Source organism: Solanum pennellii, chromosome 1, assembly GCF_001406875.1.
Source record: "Solanum pennellii chromosome 1, SPENNV200".
Lineage (NCBI taxonomy): Eukaryota > Viridiplantae > Streptophyta > Magnoliopsida > Solanales > Solanaceae > Solanum > Solanum pennellii.
The window spans coordinates 47,744,326-47,754,783 of record NC_028637.1 but is presented as its reverse complement, the minus strand read 5'-3'; the positions used below and the strand labels follow the sequence as shown (position 1 = coordinate 47,754,783).

The window sequence follows — 10,458 nt, the reverse complement described above, 5'->3', positions numbered from 1 at the left end:
CAAATCAATGAGCAACAAGTTCTGATTGGTAATTTGCCAGGAGAGAAGAGGTTCAAATGAAGAAATTTGAAATGGTGTACGTTTGATTGGAAGGTCATTTTATGTATTTTGATTTGTGTTGCAGCTTTGTTCATGAACAACCTATTTCAAAGTAGGGTTCATTCAAGTATTGAAGTAATTGAATTGCCATAACGTATGTCAGTAGTTAGTAGCGAAAGGAGTTGAAACTCTATATTGATTGTCATATGTATTATGAGAAATTTTGTATATCAATATCATTAATCTTGTTGATTGTACAACATGTCTTTAGTAGACATAACACCATTTTTAAGAGTGTTTATATTAGTGTCTATACTACGACAAATAAGGATAAGCATAACACAATTTGTAAGAGAAATGAGCTTTAATAGACATAATTGATTGTAAAACAGGTCTCACACAAGGTCAAATTACAATAAAAGATCAAAACAAAAACATAATTTGATGTTCAATACTAGTACATCATCATTCAAAATGGGAAATCTTTTCTTGCCTACTTAAAACAGTACTGCAATATCGTTACTTCCTAGATTGGATTGGTTGAACTACTTCCTCTTGATTTTCTCTGTTCCCCTCTCAGTTGTTGAAGTTTTATTGTTGTGATTGCTGCTTTACCATTCCATTTAAACTTGGGTGCAGTACTTGGTTTGTAACCAATATCACCAGTAACATTAGCAGATTTTGTCACCTTTGTTGAACCAATAGAGAAGATCTTACAACTTGACATCCCAGGCTGTATTCAAAGTATGAAATAATACTGACTGAATTTGTAGTTAAACATTAAAAAATAGTATAACTGAATCAATAAGAAACACTTACATTAAGAGCTTTGAATCCATCTTCAGCTTGAAACACACCCATTCCAATGACTGCTTGCCTTTTGTATGAGGTTGTGTTTCCCCTACCCCTTCATCTTCCTTTGTTACTATTATCAGGCGATGGACATGTAGAAGGTGCACTAGGTGCTGCAGGTGGTCTTCCTCTTGCACTCTTTGTATGTGTTGCAGATGCATTAGGTGCACTAGGTGTGGCAGGTGGTCTTCCTCTTGCACCTTTTGTAGGTGCTGCAGATGCACTAGGTCCTGGAGATGCACTAGGTGCAGAAGGTGGCCTTCCTCTTGACCTCTTTGCAGATCCTGGAGATGCACTAGGTGTTGTAGGAGATGGTCTTCCTCTTGACCTCTTTGCAGGTCCTGGAGATGCACTAGGTTTTGCATGTGGTCTTCCTCTTGACCTCTTTGGTAGAATGCTCAGCTTATGTTTGTGCTTTCTATATGGATATAGTTAAAATAAATGTAATTATTACATATGAGAGTAATATCACATGCCAAATTAAAGTTAATGATTTTACCTTTGGTCTGCCTAAACCTGAAGTTTTGCCCTTTCCCTTGTCTGTATTTGATGGTTCTTCCCTTGCTGATGACTCAACCCTTTATGGACATCCTTTCTTGTTGTGGCCTCTAACATTACAGTTACTACATGTCATGGCAATTCCAGTTCTAGGTAGCTTTCCAGATTTTTTACTTTCACCAGCTTCCTTCTTTCTATGTTTACCTGGCCTGCCAGGCATGCTTTTTATTTTAGGTGGTGCAACTGTGGGGTTAGAAGATTCAGGCCACATCTCCATGTTTGTGACAGGTTGAAGGACATTGGCATAATCCTTCAAGTAAGTTGCCTTACTATAACAGCTGTCAATGTAGTGAAGGGGTTCACCTTTCTTAAAGTAAATGGCAGCCACAACATGTGCACATGGTATGCCTTTTAACTGCCATACCCTACAAGTACAAATCCACCTACCAAGATCCACACTGTGTTGAAATGGTCCTTCTCTCACTTCAAACCCATCAACTCCATAAAATTCAATATTACAATTCATTGTCCTATCAATATTCTCTTGTAGTACCTTTAGACACATTGGAGAAAAATCACACATCCAAGTATTTATGAACTCTCTTAACTTGGCTATTCTGGTCATCATTTTTACTCTTATCTCTTCAAGCATAGTGATAATTGTCTTGTGCCTAGGTGCCAAGATCCATGAATTTAAGCAATCAGACAAATTGTTATCTACAGAATCACATTTTACTTGAGTATTAAAGTAAACCTTACACCAGAACTCTATGTTGTAGCACATAAGATCATCCATCATTTTTTCTGGACCAAGCAACTTCATCTTTGCAACACTTTTCCTCAATTGAGATTCAAAGGTACTCTTTGCAATAGACCAAAACTGTTGTCTTCTTTGGAGACCTCTCCAGTCCTTAGCCCAGTTAGCTAAGATGTGTCTAGCACACATTCTATGTTCAGCAACAGGTAAAATATTTTGAATTGCTCCTATTAATCCATGTAATAGATCTATATATGCTATAATAACAAATATATGAAAATTGATAAAGACAGATACAAAATAAAAAAATAGTACATATACCTTCTGCATATCTGTGATCAGGGTAAGATTTTCACCATCTCCTAGTCCTAGATCATCCTTCAAAAGCTTGATAAACCATGTCCATGTATTTTTTTTTCATACTCAACTACTGCCCAAGCAAGTGGAAGCATCTGGTTATTACCATCTCTGACCACAACAACTAACAATTGTCCTCTACAAACCCCTTTAAGGAAACAACCATCTAAACCTATGAATTTTCTGCGATTTTGGAATGCCTTCTTCGATGGATTAAAACATATGTAAAAGCTCTGAAATACTGGCCTACCAAGAGCATTAAGTTCACCAAGTTTAACAACACAAGTGCTCCCTGGATTGGTCCTCAACAGTTCATCTTTATAGTCAAGAATTTTCCCAATTTCCACAACATGATCACCCATGATCTCTTTCAACACTTTAGCTCTTGCCCTCTTAACAGTAGTCTTGACAACATGAATTTTAAATTTTTTCCTTATCAACTCTTGCAACTTGAAAACTCTTATATTTGGCTGCTCATTAATCCTCTTTCTAAAATGTGTAGCTATGAACTTTGCATTACACAAATAGTTTCTAGTTGTGCTGTTACAATTATGCTTTGGATTGTAAGTCTTCATCATGAAATCATTTATTGTTTTGTCAAGACATGCAAACAAAAGCCATGGACAACCTTCCTTGCACCTACATCTAACTCTTTTTGGCTCATTCACACACTTCTCTTTTTGAACTCTCCTTTGGACAACATATTTACTTACTGCTCTTCTAAATTCATTCACATCTGCAAAGACCATACCAACTTTCATACAACTTTCTTGGCAGTAGGATCATGTATAATTTTTTGATTATTTGGCCTCCTTCTTCTTGGTAAATTTACACTTCTTGGTAAATTTACTCTTTCAGATTCAACACATCCATCACTAAATTCACCTTCATCTATTTCAAAACTTCCATCATCAGAACTTGCAAAATAAGTCTCATCACCTCCTAATATTCCTTCAACACTTACTTTACCTGTTTGAGTTTCATCAAAACCTAAATATGGTCCAGCTTCACCTACTGGTACCTCTTCAGTATCAGTTGGTACTCTCTCTTTTCTTTTTCATTTTTGAAAAGATCTCTTTTCATCCCTCAACTCCCTAACCTCTTCATGTACATCACTACCATAGTCCTCCACCTCATCCCACCAATCCACATTCAGACTCAGAACTATCTTCTGTTGAGTAATAAGAACCCTCTTCTTCTAAGAAAACAGATTCAACAGGTCCTGAAACTAGATCATTAACATCTTCATTGACATCCTCAGTAGTGGAAGGAGATCTAGGAGGAACAGTTGTATTGGTAGGATTTGTAGTGAAATGAGTGGCAGTGAAAGGAGATTTAAGAATAGCAGCTGTAGTGGGAGGAGTTAGGGTAGAAGCAGATCCAGTAGCAGGATTAGTGAAAGGAGTTAGGGTAGATTGAGATCTAGTATCAAAGGAAGTAAAGGGGTCTTCACCTACCCCACTTTGGCCATTTACTTTATTAAAAGCTGAACTAGATTCCTCCATATCCCCATGAGGGATATTTTCTAATAAAATAGGGGTGGGGTCCACAACTGCATCATCAATTAAGTGTTTTAAATATACCTCCACAATATCTCCATCTTCCAAAGAACAAATTAACTCTAAAATATCCATATCATTATGAATATCTTCCAAAATGTCACTATTAGGAGGTTTGATTCTAAATGTGCAAGTTGTTGTGTATCCCAATCCTTTTATGTACCCTCTTAATTCAAAATAGGACAGTCTATCCACATCAACATCCAGAAACTCTATGACTCGCCCATCACTGTAAACTGGTTGTCCACTACTCAAATCTAAGACTCCACCATGGTACCATCTTAACGTAATCAAACTAAATCCACTCATCTCTTACCTGAACAATGTAATACTAGTAAGGAAATGATAAACTATGTTTTCTAAGAATTATTTAGTTACTTAAAAAATTCAGAGGCAGCAGAACAGGGAGAAAATAAAAAGAAACAAAATCCCTAATCGAACACTATTAATCAAACACTAGTAAACAGAACCCCTAATAATACAACACACATATCAAAATGTCATTTGAATGCGCAGTTCAACAAAACCCTAATAAACATTAAAATAACACTACCATCAAAACTAAAATCAAATATCAATATAACATTTAGTTGGTAAAGAATAACCCTAATAAACATTAAAAGGCTTAAATAAACTACAAACTATAGCACACCAGTCAAAATAACATTTGAATACGCAGTAAAATAAAAATCTAATCTAACACTAACATCAAAATAGTATTCAACTAGTAAAGATCTAACCTTTTTCTCAGAAGATAATGCAAGTAAGCTTTTCGATTCAACAATGGCTAATCAATTCGACTGGAAGAACAAAGAAGAAAGAAGAAAGAATAAAGAAGAAAGAAGAAAGAGTAAATGGGTTTTCTTTGGTTTTGGAGGGAAAGAAGAGTTTTGTCAAAAGGTAAAGGTAAAGATGTCACACATGTCAATTTTTTCAAGTCTTGTAAAGTCGTGGGTCCACGATTATACACATGTACAACGCGTGTATACAAACAATTTCTATAAATCTGGTATAGGTGACCACGTCAGCGTCTGAGGGTGAAATAATATATTAAAAAAAATGTCCGGGGGGGGGGGGGTAATTGGACCCCTGCAAAGGTTAAGTGTGTAGTTGGAAATATGGCCAAAGCTTGAGGGGGCATTTGATCCTTCTCTCATGATTTGAGACATAAAAATGACATTGTGGTGGTTGCAGGTAGTGCTCCAACGAGAATAGAGAAGAAAAAGATGGAGAAATCATTTTCTTCTATGAACTTTTGATAAATTTAGTTAATATAATCATGAATTTTATGCATTAATCTTATAAGATTTTCAATAGAAATCATTATCTTTCTAGTGATTATTTTTTGGTGATCTTTTCAGGTGAATTCTCCGGCGAGTTCAAATGGAAAAATCATGACTTTTAAGTTGAAAATTACTAATTTTTCTTTGGAAGTCACTAATTATATTTATTTTAGAGTTTCTCATTAAGGGTAGAGTCTCCTTAAGCAAAGCGACTCAACAACATTGAGTGCCTAAAGCGAAACTTAAGAGAGGGACCTACTATTTTATTTTTTTCATTATATATACGTTTTTTTAATATCTTCTTTTCTTGCTATTCTATATGTGAAGTCGTTAAGTACTAATTTATTATTAATTTGTTTTAATAATTCCTTTTCGAATGATAATATAGATAATTCATTCAATCTCGCTTGAGACATTGTTGATCTAAAAGAATATTTAATCAATTTTAATTTCAAAATTTTTCTTTCAGATGAGGCAACAGTTACATGAACTATAACATTATTTTATAAGCAATCTGTGTATTTGGAAAAGAATCAACTCTTTTTGTTTGATTGAGAATTTTTATTAGATCATTATCTTCTACTTATATTATTCCTCTAAACACTTTTAACTCAAAAATAACTATAAACCATCAATATCAGAATAACTATTATGTGTTCAATAAATTTTAACGTCAAGACAATACTCCCTCCATTTCAAAAAGGATGACCTAGTTTGACTTGGAACGGAGTTTAAGAAAAGAAAGAAGACTTTTTAATCTTGTGGTTTTAAATTAAAGTTATGTCAAATATACCAAAACACCCTTAATCTTGTGGTCTTAAACATGCCACGTGGAAAGTTAAAGTTGAAGTGTTGCTAAAAAAGGAAAGAGGACATTCTTTTTCAAACAAACTAAAAAGGAAATAGGGACATTCTTTTTGAAATGGAGGGAGTATTTTTTAAAACTCTAATCATCTAGTGATCTCAATATTTTACCACTAAATAAGAAATCAAAAATATTTCCATATGCTTCAATTGGTTCAAATCTATTTTGAAGTGAAAAAGTAGTTTGATCTACTGTACATACATGTGTAATCAACTCTAAAAGATTCATCAAGAAACTTTGTAATTTCGTTATCCATATTTTCATCAAATCGTTCCTTACAAAATTAAGGTTTATATTCATCTCATATGTAATTTCTTAGTAGAAATCATAGCACTCATAGTACGTGTACACACATGCGTACACACACACTAGTTTCACGGCACGTGCATAGCACATGTGTATCTTATGTAGTAAATGATGTTGTAATATAGAATTAATACTAAACTAAAGTTTTTAGTAAATAATTATAATTTAAATAACATAGGACAAGTACTTTTAAATGATTAATACAAATTGTCATAGAGTTATTTGCATTTTTAGATCAAAATGACCAGCTATTATTGAAACATTTCAAAATACATCTAAAGTTTAAATGGGGAGAAAGTGTCACTTGTTCAGTCTCTTGAGGTTATGAACATAAATTATAGAGACCATTTAATTATAAGTTTTCTCTTAAATATTCATACTTAAAATTTAGTATGTGCATGACACTAATAAGTTTACAATAAATATTTCAATATTTTATCTTTATACGCATTCTATCTTCTACTAATTAATATTTGAGTAGAAGTATCACAGAGAGGTAATTCTGCAAAAAAGGCACTTTGTTGTTATAACAAATGATAATTAAGTTGAGATGTGAGTGTGTGCNATATATATATATATATATATTAATGTATGAACAATATCACCTTTAGTGAAAAATGTTTTATTTCTCTAAGTTTCTACCTTATCTTTTTAAAATTGTAGTCTTCTCGTCTTCCTACCGCATACATATCATATAGTTGTTGTCTAATGAAAGTATCTAGTATTTTATAGAAGTTGTATTGTGATATAACATATTAAAATTTTTTGATAATAAAATTAATAGATGAATAGAATTTAACATATTGTTTATAGAATCTTTAATTTAAGATTATTTTATAATCAATCACTATTTTCTTATCTACTTTTATATAACTAAAAAGGTGTAACAATCCGAAAATGACTATGCTAAGTAATGCCTAAGCGTACCTAGAATGCCTAGATTAGACCGAGTTCACACGGCTTGATGCGCGTGGAACCAGACCTCAGAACCTATGCACCAGCCAAGCCAACCAACTTGGTGAATTGAAGAGATTCACCCGGATGAGTTTCAACTGGACTTGAAAGGGGTAATCTTAGGTTTGGAGGGTCTAGGGATAAAATGGTCTTTTTCAGGATAAGGGTAGTATTGCAATTACCCTAATTAATTAATTAATTAATTAATTAATTAATATAAGGAGTGGACAATTCGGGTAGGGTCGACCCGAATTGACTAATTTTTGCGAGGAGGGCTTCACCCGGGTTCGATCCTTGGTGGAAGCAATATTTAAGTTGAATTAATTGGTACTTAATTATTTGATTTAAGTAAGGTCATTTTAGTCTTGTCACTTAAGCCTTAGAAATTCAGATTTTTATTTAGAATAAAAAAGAGTCCTAGTTTGACTCATTCCTTACCTAAAACTCCTACTCCTAAGCTTACTATAACATCTCCCCACTCTCATTCTCACGATTCTCCACTCTCATTCTCACGCTTCATTATCTGTAAAAAAGAAAAATCAAAAGTTCATCACTCTTGAAGAACTTGAATGCTAAAACTCCAAAGAGAAACTAAACTAAAAACGAAAAGCAAAAACATTATTCTTGACGGGTGGTGCTTGATGTTTGGTGGTGAGGCTTTGGTGTCGTGGAATTTGGCTGTCCATAAGAGCAGGTTTGGAGGGTGTTGATATACAAAAGGTATGGGTTTTATTCCTCTTGGTCCCTTTCCCAAGAGACCCTAAGATTCAGTCAATTCTAATCCGAAAACTAGGAATGTTTCCCTGTTGCATGTCCTTGTCAGTAGCTCCCATCAATTCTAGTAGGTTGGGTATGTTTGCTTGTAGAAATTAGGGATGTAACGTGTTTTCGTGATGATTATGCTCATGTATGTATGTTCAGATTTATGTGACTGATAATTATGTCTTTCCGAAGTTATGTGATAAACTATGTTTGTGCATTGTGTAGGCCGTAACTCGTGTCACAAATTGAAGTGTGAATAAGGCATGTTGAATCCTTGTATTTTACGTGCAAATGCTTGTAAAAATCGTGATGTTCATATGAGGTGTGATGTTGTTAAATTGAGTGAAAACTCTTGTCTAAATGTAACCACAAAAATGTATCTAAAAATGTACGAAATGCTCTTCGAATTGTCCTACAATCTAACGTATAAAATGTGGAGAAATTGGACTGGAAAACGTAATTAAATTTCCAGATTTGCTGGAAATTTGGTTCGGCTATGTAACTTGAGGAATTGGAGATTTAAAAGTTATTTTTTAATATGTGAGGTCATTAAAGATTGAACCTGAGACCTCACTATATGTAGGTTGCTGAAAAATTCATATTTAATGTGAGGAGAGGGGGATTCAAAATAGGGTAAGGATGGGTGAAGAAACTAAAGAAAAAGGGAAATAAAATAAAATAGGGAGTGTAGGGATCGAACCCAGAACCCTTTGGATAGGCGAGAGAGGTAGGAGAAATCAATGAAAAATAAAATGAGGTTGTGGGGGATCCTCTTGATCTCAAACGAAAATAGAGAGGAAAGAAAAGAAAAGAAAAGTGTGGGCATTGGGGATCGACCTCAGGTCCCCAAGCCGAAAATGTAAACCAAAAAAAATTAAATATGAGACTAAGTGTTGCTCAAGGGATTCGAAATCGGGTTCCCTTGCCCAATTTCGTATTGATACATAAGTCTTCGTGATTAAATATTTAATGAATGCCGCCTATGAGAATCAAAATTGAGACCTTGACATATTTACAAGATGCATAAGCCTTGTACCATATAATCTTGGGTAAGTATAAGTCACTTAGACGAATTATGAATGAAGCCTCATGGATTGTACGTATTGATTCATAAGTCCAGCGTATATTTAAAAGTAAGTGAACCTAAGATGTATATGATAAAATGATGTAATCCCAAGAGGGTTAGGTAAGAGTATGAAATACACCAAAATGCCAAGTGTATTGACATATGATGAGATGAACATTCACGTAATGGGGTGAGTAAATATGAAGAGCTAATATGCTAAAGTTAATGAATGTGGTGACAACATGATAAGAGGCTAATATGAAAGACGAGATCAAACTCAAATGACCCTAAGTAAATGTTATCAAAACCGTACTCACCTATGAGAGTGTAAGATTAATAAAGAGACCAGTCTCTAAGAACACTCTAATGACAGTATTGAGATTAATGCACACTTAATACTAATGATGAGATGAGAAATCATCTAATGAGCAATGATGCCCTCATGCTAGAAGCCAACTTATGATGTGTGAGATGAATGTAATGGAACTTTATACGGAGCACCGATAGGCTAGCTATGAATCGCGATTCCTTCTTTTGGGAAGGCAGAGGTTCATGTAAATCTCATGAGATGAGACTGACCGTTAAGGCGGGTATGGGTCTCCTTATATCTCCTTTGAACCTATGCAGCCAACATAGGGATCTAGCAGGGTTCAATTCCCTATATACCCTAGCATGTTTTGGTTTCACTTTGGCCGGTGATTCCACCTCTTTTCGGTGTGGGGTATACACTGGATTTCATGGAGCTCACATGATCTATGTCGGTTAAAGTTAAAATTCCCAATGAAAGAATGAGGCCAGCCTCATGTAATGCACACTATGAAATGAATGATACCAAAGGTGTTTGGATAGGATAATCAACAGGTGAACTTGACTCAAGTAATGACACTAGGTCATTCTTGGTCAATGCACAGTGAACCCGAAGAGAGTCCTAAACATCCTAGGTATATAAATGAATGAAAAAAATGAAGCACGTATGAATGAATGATGCAGACACTGTGTTTGCTAAAGAAGGGTCCCTAATTGAGGTCCCATATGTTGAGCACTCATTCGGAAAGTCCTAATGTTAAGTCCGTGTTCCAATTTCTCACGGAATACGAACGAATGATATATGACATATGTATGTGCTAAATAATGTGTGTTATGTGCCATGTGCAATATGA

The 10,458-nt window shown here is 34.5% G+C and overlaps 1 pseudogene; it reads right to left on the bottom strand.

Annotated features, from left to right (window-relative positions):
• Positions 1-565: 565 nt before the first annotated feature.
• On the bottom strand, positions 566-1,666 carry LOC107020837 (annotated as a pseudogene).
• Positions 1,667-10,458: the final 8,792 nt, after the last annotated feature.